Here is a 13,833-nt window from a genome sequence, read left to right on the forward strand (position 1 = left end):
GGCGCATACGCACGAACATACTACATACACAACACACACAACACACACACACAACTCACACACACAACACTATAAGAAGCTATGAATGCTTCTGGACAATGCGTTGGACTGATTGCGTAGTGATATGGTTATTAAATGACTTGACTCTTCATTACAGATGAGTACAACACAGTTAAGGGAACACACGAGGACAAATGTCGTTCCGGCCCGCCGAAAGCCGGAGCGGTGACGACCTGGTCACGTCGAGCGCTAAGCGACGAACCTGATTAAAACTGGGTCACCCTAGTGGGCAAAGCAGGAGGCCCTCCACCGAACACGTGGCTTGGAAGTGCAGCGCAGAATTTGTGGGGCATCTGCAAGAAATGTAATGCTCTATTAAGACCCTCCATCATGCTCGGCCCCAACCTACGAACGCCTCAAGGGTGACACAAGTTTGGCTGGTCCTGATTGGTGGTCATCTCGGTCTGTGTGATGGTTCTTTGTGCATTTCGTAGCTTGGCGCTGTCACGGTCGTTCCCTTCCAAGTCCTTGGTATAATACATCCATTTCCTAGACAGGTCTCCATGACTTTCAGATTTGTCAAGATTCCAGTAGTGCACTCGTCCAAATGTCTTCGCAGATCTTGTCAAGGCCTTCTCGGCCGCATGCTCGTCCACACGTTCTCGTAATCTTTCGTATGGATCCCGGGAGTTTCCGGGCAGGCGGAGTCCTCTGACGGAATCTCAGACGGCTGATACCTGCACTGGTGAGTCCTGCGTTGATTGGATCTTGGTCGTCCAGACAGAGGGCGCTGCTGGATCTACGGGTGTCCCGGCCGGCGCCGTACTTCCACTACATCATGGGGCGGCTTAGTACCTGTCGATGAATATCCTTCTTACAGCATCCTAAGGTGACCGTTTTCTGCAGAAGGTCCTCCTCGGTGCCGTGTCGGATATCGTCCGGTTTTCCGACTGCTATATGTCGTCGGGGAACCAGATTATGCTACTAGCCGGTTATTTGTATAAAATTTGCAGTTTTTAATTATTGTTTTTACTTATTTCGCCTTTTTTCGTTTTGTGTTTTACTTTCCCAAAGACCCAACAAAGAAGAGAAAAATAGGAGAAAGAGACGTTTCAGGTGCGATCTGCATGGAACCTGGCTTGGAATACAACGCTCTGTAGACATGAGTAGATAAGGGAAACGAACCAACAAAATCCGCAAGGAATTACTTGAACCAACTGTGTTACTAGGCAGAAGAAATTTATTGCCATTCATTGTACTAGTCACTACCACGACTGAAAACTCGGTGGGCAAAAGAATACATCATAGATCTTTTACCCTGCAAACTACGACAACAACAAACCTTATGCTGAAAAGGTTTCAGGTCTTTTGTTCTGCATGGATGAGTGTGTGTGTGTGTGTGTGTGGTGTGTGGGTGTGGTGGTATGTGTGTGTGTGTGCTTCGTGTGTTGACTGATTGACAGTTAGCATGACATGAAAATGAAAAAGTGAGAGTGAGCCAACACAGAAGGAATGCATCACAACATAAAGATTAACCTTCAGTATAACAAAACTGGATGATTAGCAAGTTATTAATACAAAATTATTCAACTACACAAATCTGAAATTCATTATCTAATGATATCCGACACAGCGTCAGACTTGCATGTAAGACTTCATGGATTGTCAGACTTTGTGGCATTTGTATGCCAGACTTCAGTGATGGGCAGTTACTACACCCAAAATACTGTTGAATATGAAGCGAACTGAGCCGGGAAAATCTATAAATAACTGCTTTTCTGCTGTATCTGTGGATGGGCTGGTAGTGACACGATCACAAGTCGCTTGTCTTGGGATTTAACCAAAACATGACTTCTAGAGGGTGAGAAAGGCGGATAATAAGCAAATAATGATTCTAGCTAAAACCCTAGTCCTACATTATTTACGGAGTTAACTGCGGGTCACACGACTCGAAAGTTGCCGATCGAACGAATAACTTTGGTTTATTACTTAATATCATAACATTGAAACTAGATCTATAAGGCGATTTACGCAACCCGGCATTATATCAGGCATCCATGGCCCTATGATATGGGGAAGATGCTTAATGACTATACCAGAAGAATAAAATTTATATAAAATCCGTTACAAGCCTCGCTCTAGCGCCAATAGAATGTGTCACCATGGAGCAATGTAACCAAATTCTACGGTCTTCCCACGGTGTCAACAACACCATGGGTGAAAAATGAGGCGGTATCCTTGGCCCTTTTCACATCCCAACCGGCCGGAAGGAAAGAGAAAGTTGGGTCAGGTCAGGGAGGGAGAGGAAACGAGATGAAATGAAATGAGCCCATGATAACAATAGCCACTAACGCGGTTTAAATGTTGTAGTTGAAACATAAAAAATCTCTAATGCTGAGAGAAATAATGAATACTTAACTAAGTGAAACGATACTAATTACTGGATCACACAGTAATGCAATCGAAGATCAGAAGAATAATGTGAGAACGTGCCATTTGCTGTCACTTATCACCCAACAAAAATTGTGTGAGAATGATAATGCACATATGGCGTAACCGTTTATGGGGAGAAAAAGGGAAAGAAAGAAAGAAGAGGCGCAAAATGGTATCATGTAGTTTGCAGAAATGGTAAATGTTGGAAGCTATACAAATTCCAGAGAATGGATGTACGTGTTACAAGCCAAAGGAGGCAACGACCATGCTGTACCAGTTTGTAAGTGTTGGTGAACAGTAGGGTGGTCAATGTACTACGACTCTCAACACATGTAAGGGGACAAAGCTAATGTCTTAGGAAAAGCCTAGCTTGGACAACCGGGTCGGTAGCCGGCACTGAGGGTTCAGAGGCCGGTGACGGGACATGGTTACGTCGGAGCGACGGCAGAATGATTAAAAATGGGTCATTCTTCGGGCACAAGCCTGTGAACGTGCAAGAAACCACGTGGCATGGAAGTGCAGTGCAGGAATAGTGGGGCAGCGCAGGAAATGGGGGGTGGCGAAGGTGGGCTCACGCAGTTCGTCTAGTAATCGCCCCCATACACACACACGCTCGCGCACACACACACATATATATATATATATATATATATATATATATATATATTATCTATATATATAATATATAATATACATATGCATATGTGTTGTGTGTGTTTGTGCGTGTGTTCCGTGCTTGTGTAATGTTTGTGCGTGTGTTCGTTGATATGGGTGTTATGTTGGGTGTTGTGTGGTGTGTGTGTGTGCATGTGTGTGTGTGTGTGTGTGTGAATGTGTGTATGCATGTGTGTGTGTGCGTGGTGTTGTGTGCGTGTGTATGAGATAAAGATATGTAGATATGAGCTCTATAGAAAGGCTGTGTGTGTGCGTGTGTGTCCTTGTGCGTGTGTGCCGTGAGTTGTGTGTGCGTGTGTGTGTAGATAAATATGTAGATATAGCTATATAACAGGATGTGTGTATGCGTGTGCGTGTGTATGTTTGTGACTGAGTGTGTGACTGGGTGTGTGACGGTGTGTGTGTGGGTGTGGTGTGTGTGGTGTGTGTGTGTGGGTGTGCCCAGATAAAGATATGATAGATATATCTGTATCGACAGACTGAAACAACACACACACACACACACACACACACAACACACAACACAAACACACACCACAATATATATATATATATATATAGATATTATAATATAGATAGATATATATGTGGGGGGAGGGGGAAAGATATATACAAACTGCACACACACATACAGACACACACACAACACACACACACACACACACGCACACGCACACGCACACACACACACACACACACACACTAAACACTGAGTAAGCCTCTGAAAGGTAAGGCAAACCGCCCGGGCGAGGATGGCATCACTTACATCGTCCTTCCCCTCATGCCTAGGTACCAGCCACCACTTGTAAACCTGTAATAGACTCAGCCTATCACAAGGAAATCATCCAAGCTCCTGGACTAAAGCTTAAATCATTCCTAACCTAAACCCAATACTGATAAATAAGACCCAAAGTATCTGTCAAAATCGCTCGGGTCAGGTGCTCTTTCAGGGGCATTAGAGAGTACTCTACACCTCTGGGAGGTGCAAAGTCCCATGCTATCTAATATTAATGCATAGATAATAGCGATTGGCACAATGTGGGTAATGACTCCATTTATTACTAAGCCGATGGATATTTCATAATATCCCCATCTGGGGAGAAATGCAAGAGATTCTGATATACTTTCAGCAAGGGTATTGAGTGTGGCTTGATAATATGACTAAAAAACAAGGCTCTTAACCCAAGACAAATCCCTCTGCCAATTGTTTTCATTATAAATGACATGAGCTAGGCTTTGCACAGTCCAAATACCCAGGGTGATTGTTTCAATGATGCACGAGTTCATCAGAAACTGAAGAAAAAGGCTGTGGGAGCGGATGAAGCCATTTAGGAACTTGTTGGCAAAGGACCATGAGTATTAATATCATATTGCAAGCACTATTTTTACTTGTCATACCGAATAGTCATCCTAGATTATCATGCATTGCACATAGTATGTTTGAAGGTGAATCGAGTTGACGAGTTAGAAAATGTACAAAATGAAAGCCAAGAATCATTCAGGTGCCCTAGAACTAGGATGTGAATATCAGAACAGAACTTAATTTACATTCTGTTTACGACAAGAATATTCTACATAAATACCACATTTAGTGTCAGATCAATTAGGAAAACTCCTCCATTGTACAGAGTCCAAAGACAACTAAAACACAGAATAGAGGAGCTAATTTTTGATTTACAAACCGATTTATTCTCAAATCCTATGGGTACAAAGTAACATGTAAAACTAGCTCAGCTGAACCCAACCCAAACTAAGACCCGGCATGGACCTTCTGTACACCGTGGAAAAATCTCCGACCTTTAGTGTATATTATACGACTGCCTCAAAAAAAAGACAGTGTCCCCCCCCTGCTATGCTTAAGCAGTATGCACTTGCAATTATAAAATGAATCTTGAAAACTAGTCCAATCCTATGAATGCTACACTGAAGAATCCTTGACAGTTGGGGCAAGAGCAGGATGCGCTTGTGTTGTTATATAAAAACAATACTTTTGAGCACCAGGATTATAGGGAGAGTTCAATGACGGGCCTAGCACTACGTTTTGGCAGGAATACCCATGGCCACCCCGAATTCTATTGAATCAAGGCTCAGTGGTCAGTGGTAATTTCGCAATTCCAGAGGCTCTCCTGCACTCTATACAAAGGTGCAGGACTAATCGCAAATGACATCAGGATAAACGTGTATCGTGCAAAAGAACGAGGGCCTATATAGTTTTGATATACGCATGTTGGAATGCCCTAGGTGTAATCATTGATAGCCTAGCAAAGTCAGCATGGGACAAGCAAGGTGTGGAATAGATCTTGGGGTACCTCTCTCTAGGATTTTATTACAGCATCAAAGCTTCCTTTCAAAGGGGACTTGACTGAGTTGATAATCCAATTGCCTGAAAGCTGTAGCATAAAGCACTATGACTTTTCGGCAAGATTCATTCAAACCATGATTGTATATAAAACAAAACACAATACAGTGTGATATGTGACCGCAAGAATAGGCTTTGGTTATAGATAGTATTGGCAGGTCATTACAGTATAGCGAACATTTGTACATTATATCTCAGATTGCCATGTGTTAAAGCCTTCCAAGAACATAGAGTGAGGTACGGAGAACTATGTTTCATACATCTAATGTCTTAGAAAATATCATTATGTTGTTCCTAAATTTTGGAATGTAGTATCACATGACTGAATATCAAAAAATGTTTAGCAGCCTTTCCCGCCCAAGCTGTACGCCGGGCATGGCAGATGAGTAGTAGATATATGTCGTAAATGCCCTTTCCTTTAACGATATGTACTTATTATAATAATGTTATAGCCTAAACTTCATATAATACTACTAAGAATATATGACCATGCATCAAGTATACCACAGAATGCCCATTCCTGTGCGGTTTAGCAGGGTGGTAATATAGGCCAAACTAAAAGCTAAAACTGCAACACCCAATTAGTGTTTTCATAAGTTGAGAATAATGCACGGATATTGAAATATCATCATCAAGGGACTAACGCCGACGGGGGGCGCATGGGACGTATCCACCCTTCGCTTCCAGCCACGAGGTGCTCGACGGTGAGTCTCCAGGCAGGCCATGGCCCATCTCTAATTCTTCGCGACAGTCTCGTCGAGCTGCCCAAGCCAGATCCATGGTCGTCACACAGGTCTCTCCTCAGGGTGTCTCACAGAGAGAAACCTGATGGGCTGAGGGTAAGTCCACAGGGAGACGAGCGAGGTGGCCCTATAGCCTGAGTTGGCAATCTGGATTATGCAAGTCAAAGTCCATGCCAGTCCACAGTGTAACGCCGGTTCGGGACTACGTTGGACACCCCATGATCCGGCGAAGGGGACTTGTTACAAAAGATGGACTCCAAGACGCTGGTTTCGCCTTCCATAGAGCAAAACTGGAAGTATCAAGGCCTTGGAAGACATGATAGATTGGTGCCCTTTGCATAGGTACTGGACATCTCCAAACGCCCTTGCTCATCGAGTTCAGATCCTGTGCCAGACCAATCCGTATACTGATTCTTGGGTCTGACAGCACAGAGATTCGGACTACACTACCAAGGTAGGTAAACTTTCGTAACTTTCTGTAACGCCCTCGCAGCAAGCATGGATCGATGAAACAGGCTCCCTAAACAGTGGGCCCCAGAAGTCCTGAATCTCGGTCTTGGTTCCAGGACGACATCTAGTCCTAGGGGCTTCGCCTCATTGCAAAAATGCATCAGAGCCGCCACAAGTGACTCCAAGGACTCAAATGGATGGAAAACATGTCAGCAAAGTCAAGGTCGAGACCTTGATATTGTCTGTGTTGCTCCACACTTGAATAGGGCTAGTAGCTCTGCCCATTATCCATACATAAGGTGTGAAAAGTGTTGGGCAAGGACACAGCCTTGCCTCACCCTGAATTAATAGAGAAAAGTTCGACATACCCCCAACCACAACTTTTACAGCACTTTCAGTACTGGTATAAAGGCTTGCTATTAGGCAATAAAATCGGTGTCGAATTCCCCCGAAGTCTCAAGATCTCCCCCATAGCGATTCCCGATGTCGAGTCACACCGCCTTCTTGAGGCGAGGTAGGTGCAAGCAACCCACGACCAAACTACGAGGAGTTCCACAATTACTCGAAGCGCTAATTTATACGTGTCTCTAGTGGACTTGCCCGGTGTTAAATCCAGAATGCTCCGTCTCTGATGCCTCAGTAGGTGGTTGCGGATCCGGTAGGAAGTAAATCAGGCCACCATGTGGACATTGGAAAGATTTCTTTCATACAAAGAGAAAGGTTGGATTATTTCCCAACATTAATTGTTAGACAAAAAATGGCAATTACTAATAAAGCAATCTGCAGTCTGGTGCTATTGCGTGATACAAGAGGGTAATACGTTTAAAGGAGAGTGGAAATGGACAAGTTTGTACAGTTAGAAAAAGAAGAGATGGTAAAGTCGGATGTGAGTGTTAGGTACAAAGTGCAGGAAAACCAGGTACAAAGAGTACCAAAAGGCCAGTCTGATCCTATTATTAGATGATCAGTCCACAGTTAGTTGTATTATTACTGTAGAAGAACAATGATTGTATAGGGGTGTATAATTAGTTGACAAATTATAATATTCTATTCTTTTCTGTTATTTATCAAGCAATGTCCAGTTCTATTTTTTTTTTTTTTTTTTGCTGAGCTGATAGGAAATTTGGTAGCGCCATGGGAATCTTAAAATTGTAATCATAATTCAGATGGTATATTTGAAAATGTATCATATTTACTGTCTTTTTGATGTTTGGAATTGTGATAAGCATCTAGAATAGCAGACTGCCAGATTATAAAAGGAGTTATCTTTAAGTAGAGCAAACAAGATAATACTCACGCTGACCAGTGAGGCAATGTTGTAGTTTAATTTCATTCGTAATTAATTAATATTTGAACACATTTTATTCTTGGAAAAATCATCATAATGAATTTATTTACTATTTAATTTGATATTGTATGAGGATGTATAATGATATCAAGGTTTAATATCGATATATGATATATGTAATTTTTGTCAAAATATATTAAAGGTCGAAATAAATAATTATGAACAAGCCCCCCCAAAGTGTTTTTCTGCGTGACCCGTGGAAAATTATCATCATTATTATCATTATATTGTAATTATTGCCGCAATATTTTTTTCCGGTGAACATACATACTAATAATAAAGTAATATATAGAAACAACATAATGATAATAACAATACAACCATCGAAACATAATTTTTATCATATTATCATTATTATTGCAATTCATTGCAGTATAATATAATTTTTTACTATTTACTAACACTAACATCAATCTATAATTAATAAACAATAATAACGGATATTATAGTAAATTATTTCTAATATGATATAAATAATTACTGTTCTTAATAATAAAACAAATAATGATGATAATAGCAATAATGATAATAATAACATAGTATAATAATAATAGTTATATCATTAATTTATTATCCTTATTATGTTATTATTACAGTGCTAATAATATTTTTGTAATGTACTAATTATAATAGTAATAAAAAAAATGATAAAATAATAATAGAACAGTTAATAATAATAAATAGTAACAGTAATAATAATAATAATAATAATTAATAATAATAATAATAATAATAATAATGATAATAAAATCTATAAAATAAAATTCTCATTATCTCATTTTTATCATCATGATTATCAGATTCAATACAGTTTAATAATTATTAGTCATTATTGACCTGTAGTACCAAAACAATTGAAATGGAAGAATGTAAATTTATTCCAAAGGCATATTCGCAGATTTGCCGCGTATTTTTCGACTTATGGGACTTTTTTCTTTTCCTTTTGGATATAAATGGGACAATATTACTTTGTTATTACCATCATTATTATCCATCATTATCATATTACCATCATTATCATTCATAAATTATCAACATTATCATCATTACTAGAATCATTATTATCAATATTGCAATTTTATATCATTACCATCATTATTCTCATCATTAGCTCATCATATTGTAATTAATACTATATAATTATATATCTATATAGATATATATATATATATATATATATATATATATATTGTGAGTATACTAATGATAAAAGTAATAAATAATAAAAAACAATATAATTAATAACAATAACAAACAATCGAAACATATTTTTATCATTATTATTGCAAAATTATTGCAGTCTATTATATAATTTTTGCTATTGTAATACCAATAAAACAGCAGCAATAATAATAAAACAATAATCAATAAAATAAGAACGAATTTATAGTAATGATTTATATCATTATCTAAATATTATCGTACATTGTAATTATTACAGTTATAAAACATTTTTTGCAATTATACATAACAATAAAAATAATACATGATAATATAAACAATAGCGATAATAATAATAAATATAATGGATAATAATACTTATTATTATCTTATTACCATTATTATTTGTTAATCAGTATCATCTTATCATCGTTACTAGCATCATTATCATCATTAATGCAATTATTCAATAACATTATCATCATTATTATTTTGTTATTATTGCCGCCATATTTTTTTTGTGATGGACTATACTAAAATAAAAAGTAATAATCACAATAGAAATAATAATAATAACAATAACACATTCGAAACATAATTTTATCATATTATCCTTATTATTGCAATTATTGCATTAATGATATAGATTTTTGCTATTGTATGAAACAAAACAGCAGCGATGAATAATAATAACAATAATAACGAATTTAAAGCAATTCGTTTTGATTTTATCGTTATTATTGTAATTATTACAGTAATAAAAGTTTTTTTTCACTTATACTCTACTAAAAATAATAATGATATAATAATAACAATAATGATAATAATTACGATATCATCAATAAAATTTTATTATATCTTTAGTATCATTATTATACTTATTATTACAGTCATAATAGTAGTTTTGTAATAATAAAAATTTAATAGTAATAATAATAATAATAATAATTAGTGGTAACAATAATAACAATAATAATAATAATAATAATAATAAATAACAAAATAATGATAATATAAATTCGGTTAAAATCCTCTTATTCATTATTACATCTGACTGTCAGGATTAATAAAAAATTAGATAATTATTACATTATTACCCTAATAGTTACCAAAATCATTACTGAAATGGAAAAAATCGGCATTAGGGAATATATTCTCAAAAGGCTATAATTTCGCAAGATTTTCCCGTTTTTAGACTTTTGCGGATTTTTTTCTTTTTCCTTTTTTATCATAAATGGACATATTACTGTTATATCATCATTATCATCATCATCATTACCATCATTTATCATTCACATATTATCATCATTATAGCACATTATCATCATTACTAGCATCATTATAAATCATTATTGCAGTATTATCATCATTATTACCATAGTATTGTAAATTATTGCCGACTACTATATTTCTTGTGGACTTACTAATATAAAAATTAATAATAATAATAGAAAACAATAATAATAGTAACCCATAACAACAATCGAAACATCAATTTTATCATTATTATCATTATTGGTTGCAATTATTGCAGTTATAAATATAAATTTTTCTATTGTACTAACAATAACAATAATAATTTAAAAATAATAACGATTTTGTAGTAATTATTATATCATTATTTAATTATTTTCGTTTATTATGTAATGATTACAGTTAGAATACGTTTTTTTGCAATATACTACTAATAAAAAATATTATCCAATTAATGATGATGATCAAGATAACAATAATGATAATAATAATATTACTAAAACATAATTATTTAGTTGTTACGCCGACCGCCCTCGTCTCTCTGCCCACCAACACAAGGCAGGCTAGGCAGACAAGCGTGTTATCCACAGGGTCGTGAACATGAACAGCTCAGAGGCCACGAGCCCACCACAGCTTCCAGAAAACACCACGAGGGGGAAAACGCCAAGTGCGAGGCGGGCACGAAATAACACAAAGACAGGTCTTTCCTTTATACACAAGTTATGTAACCCGTTACACTTTTCGAGAGGCACAATACAGGGGAAAAACACTGCACATAGCTGATAAACAGGGCAAACACAAAAGTTTATCAGGTCAACACGGTCACACACGAGGTCTTCACAGAAGCAGCACCCAACCTCTGTCTCACTCGTGGCTTGTTCTCCGCTCCGCTCACAGCAGGTGCGTCATGTTGCCCAGGTCTTCATGTTAACACTGCCCAGGTCATCCTTTTCCTGTTAAACAAATGCTTTCGCACAGAGACAAGACCACTGGCGTTAGCCAGTATGTCTTTATTACCGTTGGTATTGTATATTACAGTTATAATTAGTTTTTTTTTTTTTGTTAATAATAATACTACTTACTAATAATAATAATAATATTAATAATAATAATGATAATACTAAAAACAATAACAATAAACAATAACAACTAATAATAATAATAATAATAATAAAATATAATAATAATAATAATCATAATAACCATAAAATTCTATTAAAATTTTCGTTATTATCAGTTTTCCTCATGATTGTCATGATTTATACAATTATGATAATATAGTACAATACTACTACTACTACTAAACTTCTATTAAAGTTCTCATATTCTCATTTACATCATGATTGTCAGGATTATCATCATTATCATCATTATAGCATCATTATCATCTTTATTGCTTTATTATCATATTATTATCATAATTATTGTAATTATTCGCCGCCATTAGTATTTCTTTGTGACTATACTAAGGAATAAAAAATTAATAATAATAGAAACAGTCATAATAATAACAATAACAACAAACGAAACATATTCTTATCATATTATTGCAATTATTTGATATAATTTTTTGCTATTGTACTAACAATTAACAATAAAAATAACAATAATAAACGATTTTGCAGAATATTTACACATTTATTTTTCAATTATTATTGTCAATATAGTTATAATACTTATTTTTGCAATAATGATGCTAATAATAAACAATAATGATAATAATAACAATATTGAAAATAATAATAATGATTATTATCTTCATTATCGGTTGTTATTGTTATATTGCAGAATAACAGTGTTTGTTTTTTTTTGTAATATTACTACTACTACTACATCTAATACTCTTACTTACTACTTAATAATATAATAATAATAAATAATAAAATTCTATTAAATTCTCGTTATTCTCATTTTTATCATGATATGTATGATTAATACAATTATGTATATTATTATCATTATTACACTAATGTTACCAAAAACATCCATTAAAATGGGAAAAACGGCTATATATCGCAGAGTTGTCGCCTTTTTCGACTTTGGGAATTTTTATTTTTCTCTTTATATTAAATGGACAATATTACTGTTATAATCATCTTTATTATCATCATTATCATCATCATTATCATCATTATTGCAATTATTATCATCATCATCATCCTTATTATTATTATTATTGTTGTAATTATTGCCGCACCCCGCCTATATAGTTTTCTGTTGAAAATACTAATAATAAAAATAAGAATAAACAATAGAAACATTAAAATAACAATAATAAACAATCGAAAACATCATGTTTCCTTTATCTTTATCATTGCAATTATTGCAGTTATAGTATAATTTTTGCTATTGTAATAACAATAACAGCCAGCAATAATAGATAATAACAATAATGGCAGGATTTGATAGTAAATATTAGTCATTATTTTAATTATTATCGTTATTATTGTAATTATTACAGTCATAATTCGTTTTTTGCGTATACTAATAATAAAAAATAATAATGATGATAATAATAACAATAATGATAATAATAACATATTATAATATTTTTATCAATTATATTATTATCATTATTATTGTACTTATTAAGTAGGATAATAGTTTTATTTTTTTGCAATAATACTAATAATGAAAATAATAATAATAATAATAATAATAATAAATAATAATGATAATTAATAATAATAATACTAATAATAATAAAAATTTTATTAAAATTTCTCATAATACTCATCTCATTAATCTTCTCATTTGATTGTCATGATATAGCCATTTTAATAATATATCATTATACCCTAGTAGTTACCAAAATCAATTCAAAATAAAAAATCTCCTTTTTTATTATAAGGACAATATTACTGTTATATCATCATGTATTATCATTTACTACCATTTATTATCCTCAATTATCATCCTTACCATCATTAATCATCATGGTTATAATAATAATAATTATGATACTGTTTTATTATCATTTATCATTGTTATTATTACGTTATAATAGTCAACTGTAATGATAACAATGATAATGATAATTAAAAGATAGTAATGATAATAATTATTATTTTAATACTGTTATTATTATCATCATTACCATCATTTATAATCATGATAATAATAACAATAATGATAATAATACCGTATATAATATAATTATTATTATTACTATCTTATTATCATTATTCATTGTTATTATTACAATTATGATAGTTTTTGGGGGGGTTGTACTAACTAATACTACTAATAATAATAATAAAAAAAATAATAGTTCGTAATAGTAATAAAATAGTACTACTACTTTACTATTACTACTAATTATAATCATGTACGCCAGTGGGTCTTTGTCTCTGTGCGAAACAGTGTTAACATGAAAAGGATGACCGGGGAGTGTTTACATTGAAGGCCTG

This window comes from Penaeus monodon, chromosome 11 (assembly GCF_015228065.2).
Source record: "Penaeus monodon isolate SGIC_2016 chromosome 11, NSTDA_Pmon_1, whole genome shotgun sequence".
In the NCBI taxonomy this organism is placed as follows: domain Eukaryota; kingdom Metazoa; phylum Arthropoda; class Malacostraca; order Decapoda; family Penaeidae; genus Penaeus; species Penaeus monodon.